The sequence below is a fragment of the Dromiciops gliroides genome, chromosome 6 (genome assembly GCF_019393635.1).
Source record: "Dromiciops gliroides isolate mDroGli1 chromosome 6, mDroGli1.pri, whole genome shotgun sequence".
NCBI classification, from domain to species: domain Eukaryota; kingdom Metazoa; phylum Chordata; class Mammalia; order Microbiotheria; family Microbiotheriidae; genus Dromiciops; species Dromiciops gliroides.
This window is the reverse complement of record NC_057866.1, coordinates 227,498,226-227,504,653: the sequence shown is the minus strand read 5'-3', so window position 1 is coordinate 227,504,653 and position 6,428 is coordinate 227,498,226.

Here is a 6,428-nt window from a genome sequence, read left to right as displayed (position 1 = left end):
CCATATCTCTATCTGATGGTCTGGGGCCAAAACGGGCTGTGAGGAGCATATTTAGTAGAATTTGAATTCCCTTTCTCAAACTTTCCATAACACTCTCTTAGTGTGAAGACTGAAAGTAAAGGAAGAAGCAATCTAGGTCTGTACTCTTCAATGGCTGTTCTCAATTTTTGAGCTAATCAAGTTCTTCCCATGGATGGGTGTTCTGCGAACCGGGTCTGACGCTTTGTGACAGAGTGTGAGTTCAGAAATCCGAACTAAGGAAGCTGCTTCTATTCCCTAAGGATATGCTGGCCAACAAAGGTACTTAAACCACAGTTCTTAGAATAAAGCAATTTCCAACATACCCTCTGTGTATACTCCTTTACTGGACAGCTTCCATATCTCTATCTGATGGTCTGGGGCCAAAACGGGCTGTGAGGAGCATATTTAGTAGAATTTGATTTCCCTTTCTCAAACTTTCCATAACACTCTCTTAGTGTGAAGACTGAAAGTAAAGAAAGAGGCAATCTAGGCCTGTCCTCTTCAGTGGGATGTTCTCAATTTTTGAAGTAATCAAGTTGTTCCCATGGTTCAGTGTTATCCTAAACTTGTCTGACGCTTTGTGAAAGAGAGGGAGTTCAAAAAACGGAATTGAAGAAGTTCCTTCTATTCCCTATTGACGGGTTGGCCTAAAATGGTACTTAAACCAATGTCCTTAGTAAAGCAATTTCCATCAAAGCTTCTGTGTCTTCTCCTTTGCTGCACTTCTTCCATATCTCCACCTGATGATCTGGGTGTATAACGGGATTTAAGGTGCATGTTAGGTAGACCTTTGGATTCCCTTTCTAGAACTTTCTATAACATGCTCTTACTGTGTAGAAACTGAAAATAAAAAAGCAGTCTAGGACTGTCCTGTTCAATGGGATGTTCTCAATTTTTGATCTAATCAGGTTGTTCCCATGTTTCGGTGTTATCCTAAACTTGTCTGACTCTTTGTGAAAGAGAGGGAGTTCAAAAAACCGAACTGAAGAAGTTCCTTCTATTCCCTATGGAAGACTTTGCCTTCAGTGGTACTTAAACCAATCTTCTTAGAACACAACAATTTCCAACAAAGCCTCTGTGTCTTTTCCTTTGCTGAAATGCTTCCATATCTCCATCTAATGCTCTGGGTGCAAAAGGGGATGTAACAAGCATATTAAGTAGAGCTTTGGATTCCCTTTCTAGAACTTTCCATAACACGCTCTTACTGTGAAGACTCTGAAAATAAAGAAGATACTTAAACCAAAGTTCTTAGAATAAAGCAATTTCCAAGAAAGCCTCTGTGTCTTCTCTTTGCTGGACTGTCTGATCATCTGGGTGCAAAACTGGATGTAAGGAGCATATTTAGTAGACTTTTGGATTCCCTTTCTAGAACTTTCCATAACACGCTCTTACTGTGTAGAAACTGAAAATAAAGAAAGAAGAACTCTAGGCCTGTCCTCTTCAATGGGATGTTCTCAATTTTTGAGCTAATCAAGTTGATCCCACGGCTAGATGTTATCCTAAACTTGTCTGACTCTTTGTGACAGAGTGGGAGTTCAGAAAACCGAATTAAAGAAGTTCCTTCTATTCCATTGTTCTCAGAAGAAAGGAATTTGGAAGAAAGCTTCTGTGTCTTCTCCTTTGCTGTAATGCTTCCATATTTCCATCAGAGGCTCTGGTTCCTTCTATTCCCTATGGAAGAGTAGGCCGTCAATGGTACTTAAACCAATGTTCTTAGAATAAAGCAATTTCAAACAAAGCTTCTGTGTCTTCTCCTTTGCTGGACTGCTTCCATATCTCCATCTGATGTTCTAGGTGTAAAACAGGATGCAAGGAGCATATTATGTAGACCTTTGGATTCCCTTTCTAGAATTTTCCATAACACCCTCTTACTGTGTAGAAAGTGAAAATAAAGAAAGAAGCAGTCTAGGCCTGTCCTGTTCAATGGGATGTTCTCTATTTTTGATCTCATCAAGTTGTTCCCATTGATCGGTGTTATCCTAAATGCCAACTCCTCCTTAGGGAATAGAAGGAACAGGCATAATTCAGTTTTTTTAACTCCCTCTCTATCTCAAAAAGTGAAACACATTTAGGAAACCACATAGCCATGGGAACAACTTCAATAGATCAAAAATTGGGAACATCTTATTGAACTGGAAAAGCCTAGAGTGCTTCTTTCTTTAACTTCAGTTACGTCAAGGTAAGACCATGTTAAGTACACTTGAAGAACGGGAATCCAAAAGAGTACTGAATATGTTCCTTACTTCCAGTGTCGCACCCAGAGCATCATATGGAGTCCTGGAAACAGTCCACCAATAGGGAAGACACAGAAGCTTTGTTGGAAATTGCTAAGTACATTGGTTTAAGTAGCAGTGTAAGGCCAAGTCTTCCATAGGGAATAGAAGGAAAAGGCTTAATTCGGTTTTTTGAATTCCCTCCCTGTCACAAAGTGTGAAACACATTTAGGAAACCACATAGCCATGGGGACAACTTCAAAAGATCAAAATTTCAGAACATCTTATTGAACTGGAAAGGCCTAGAGTGCTTCTTTCTTTTTTTCAGTTTTGTCATGGTAAGTGCATGTTAAGTACACTTCAAGAAATGGAATCCAAAGGACCACTGAATATGTTCCTTACTTCCAGTGTCACACTCAGAGCATCATATGGACTCCTGGAAACAGTCCACCAATGGGGAAGACACAGAAGCTTTGTTGGAAATGGCCAACTCTTCCATAGGGAATAGAAGGAACAGGCTTAATTCGGTTTTTTGAACTCCCTCTCTATCACAAAGAGTGAAACACGTTTCATTACATCAAAAATTGAGAACATCTTATTGAACTGGAAAGGCCTCCTAGAGTGCTTCTTTTTTTATTTTCAGTTTTGTCACAGTAAGAGCATGTTAAGTACACTTCAAGAAAGGGAATCCAAAGGACTACTGAATATGTTCATTACTTCCAGTGTCATACCCAGAGCATCATACGGAGTCCTGGAAAGTCCACCAATGGGAAAGACACAGAAGCTTTTTTGGAAATTGCTAAGTACATTGGTTTAAGTACCAGTGTAAGGCCAACTCTTCCATTGGAATAGAAGGAATGGGCTTAATTCGGTTTTTTGAACTCCCTCTCTATCACAAAGAGTGAAACACGTTTAGGAAACCACATAGCCATGGGAACAACTTCATTAGATCAAAAATTGAGAACATCTTATTGAAGTGGAAAGGCCTAGAGAGCTTCTTTCTTTATTTTCAGTTTTGTCATGGTAAGTGCATGTTAAGTACACTTCAAGAAAGGGAATCCAAAGGACTACTGAATATGTTCTTTACTTCCAGTGTTTCACCCAGAGCATCATATGGAATCCTGGAAACAGTCCACCAATGGGGAAGACACAGAAGCTTTGGTGGAAATTGCTTTATCTAAGTACCTAGGTTTAAGTACCAGTGTAAGGCCAACAATGGTCAAGCAATTTCCTAACAAAGCTAATGGTGTCAGACACTATGGTGGAGTTTATCCAGGTCCACTTCTGATGCAATGAGTGCAACACTGGAAGTAAGGAACTTATTTAAGTACTCCAGTTGATTGCCTTTGGTGAACTTTACTTAAAACTGTCCTACAATGAAGATACTAAATCAGAGAAAAGAAAGAAGCCCTCTACTGATATTCTTGTCAATAAGATACTCTGAATCTTTGATCTAACGAAGGTGCTCATAACTGAAATTTGTTTTATTAAACTTATCTCATGATTTGTGTGAGAGAAGCAGTTCAACAAACTGAAATAAAGAAGCTCATTTAATTCCCTACTGAAGGGTTTGACTTACAATGGTACTTAAACCAATGTACTTAAAGTCAAGCAATTTCCTAACAAAGCTAATGGTGTCAGACACTATGGTGGAGTTTATCCAGGTCCACTTCTGATCCAATGAGTGCAACACTGGAAGTAAGGAACTTATTTAAGTAGTCCAGTTGATTGCCTTTGTTGAACTTTACTTAAAACAGACCTACAATGAAGATACTTAATCAGAGAAAAGAAAGAAGCCTTCTACTAATATCCTTTTCAATAATATGCTCTGAATATTTGATCTAATGAAGGTGCTCATACTGTAATTTGTTTTATTAAGCTTTTCTCATGCTTTTCATGAGAGAATCAGTTTGAGAAACTGAACTAAGGAAGCTCATTCAATTCTTTACTGATTTACAATGGTACTTAAACCAACGTAAGCAACTTCCTAACAAAGCTATGTGTGTCAGACACTTTGGTGGAGTTTTTCCAGGTTGATGTTATGAATGCTACACTGGAAGTAAGGACATATTTAAGTAGTCCTGTTCATTGTCTTTGGTGAACTTTACTTAAAACAGTCCTACAATTAAGATACTTTATCAGAGAAAACTGAAATTTGTTTTATTAAGGTTAACCCTAACCCTAACCTAACCCTAATGCTAACCCTAATTAAAGAAACTTCAGTACAATATTTGGTTTGTAATGTCCTTCTCATTCATCAAGGTGTTCATTGTAGAGATGTAATAAGTGAACTAAACCAAAGGCACTTCTTTCTAGAACTTAATCATGTTCTTTCCTTCATCTAATGGAACACACTAATGGAAATGGGGGGATAGATAATCTCAATCAAAAAGTTTGAATTGGGCAAGCATACATTCCATTGATTATAGTCAGTACATTAAGTCGTGTTATAAATGACTCCATGAAAAACACTTCAGTAGGGAACTTAATGAGCTTACTTATTACTGCTAATAATACTTGTTAGTTAAGCAAAGATAAAGATGACCATAATGAAAATCATTACAATAATGCTAACCCTAACCCTAACCCTAACCCAGAAGCTAACGCTAACCCTAACCCTAACACTAAACCTAATTCTTTTTTTTTTTCTTGTGGGGCAATGGAGGTTAAGTGACTTGCCCAGGGTCACACAGCTAGTAAATGTCAAGTGTATAGGGCCGGATTTGAACTCAGGTACTCCTGAATCCAGGGCCAGAGCTTTATCCACTGCACCACCTAGCTGCCCCCACTAAACCTAATCTAAGGATGATACCACACCTAATCATAATAATATCCCTAACACTAAGGCTAACAGTAAACATAACCTTAAGCCTAATCCTAGCATAAGGTTAACCATAAGACAAATCTTTAACCTAATAATAGCACTAACATTAACCCTTACACTTTCCCTAAACCTAAACCTCATGCAATTGCCAATGCTAATCCTAAACCTAAATCTAACAGGAACTCTCACCCTAATCCTAACCCTAACCCTAACCCTAAATGTATCCCTAACCCTAACACTAACTTTTACATTTACCCTAATGCTAACTCTAATGGTAACCCTAACCCTAATCCTAAAAATAACCCTAACTCTACCCCTACCCCTAACCCCAACCCTAACCCTAACCCTACATTACTTTAGTCACATCATAAGTGAATATGAGGGAAAGCAGGTCAATGGAGAATCGAATCTGCTCCCTTGTTTATGTTACTTTCACTACAACAAAGAGTTAGATGGCCTGAATCAAAGAAACTTCAGTACAGTGTTTGGTTTTTAATGTCCTTTTCTTTGATTAAGGCATTCATTGTACCACTGTAATAAGTGAACTTAACTGAAGGCACATCTTTCTAGAACTTAATCAAATTCCTTACTTCATCTAATGGAACACATTAACTGAAATGAAGATTTAGAGAATCTCAATTAATAACTTTGAACTGGGCAAGTTCACATTTCATTGATTATGGTGATTACTTAAAGACACATTATGAATGACCACAGGGAAAAACACTTCAATGGGGAACTTAATGAGCTTAATTAATACTTCTTATACTACTTCTTCTTTAAGCAAAGAGTAACAGGCCATAATCAAAACCAATTCAGTAGAGTACCTAGCAATGCTAATATTAATGTTAATCGTAACAGTAAATGTAAACCAAACCCTAATACTAACCCTAACCCTAACTCTACATTACTTTGATTATAGTCATTACTTTACTCACATCGTAAATGAATATGAGGGAAAGCATTTCAGTGGAGAATTGAATGACCTTCCTTGTTTACCTTATTGAACACCTTCACTACAGCAAAGAGATAGATGACCTTAATCAAAGACTATAGTCAGTAAATTAAGTCACGTTATAAATGACTCAGGGAAAAACACTTCAACAGGGAACTTAATGAGCCTAATTAATACTACTTCTTCATTAAGCAAAGAGAAAGATGACCATAATAAAAACCATTTCAATACAGTACATAGTAATGCTAACCCTAACCCTAACCCTAACCCTAAAGCTAACACTAACCCTAAATCTAACACTAACCCTAAATCTAACCCTAACCCTAACCCTACATTACTTTGATTATGGTCATTACTTTAGTCACATCATAAGTGATTATGTGGGAAAGTAGTTCAATGGGGGTATTGAATGAGC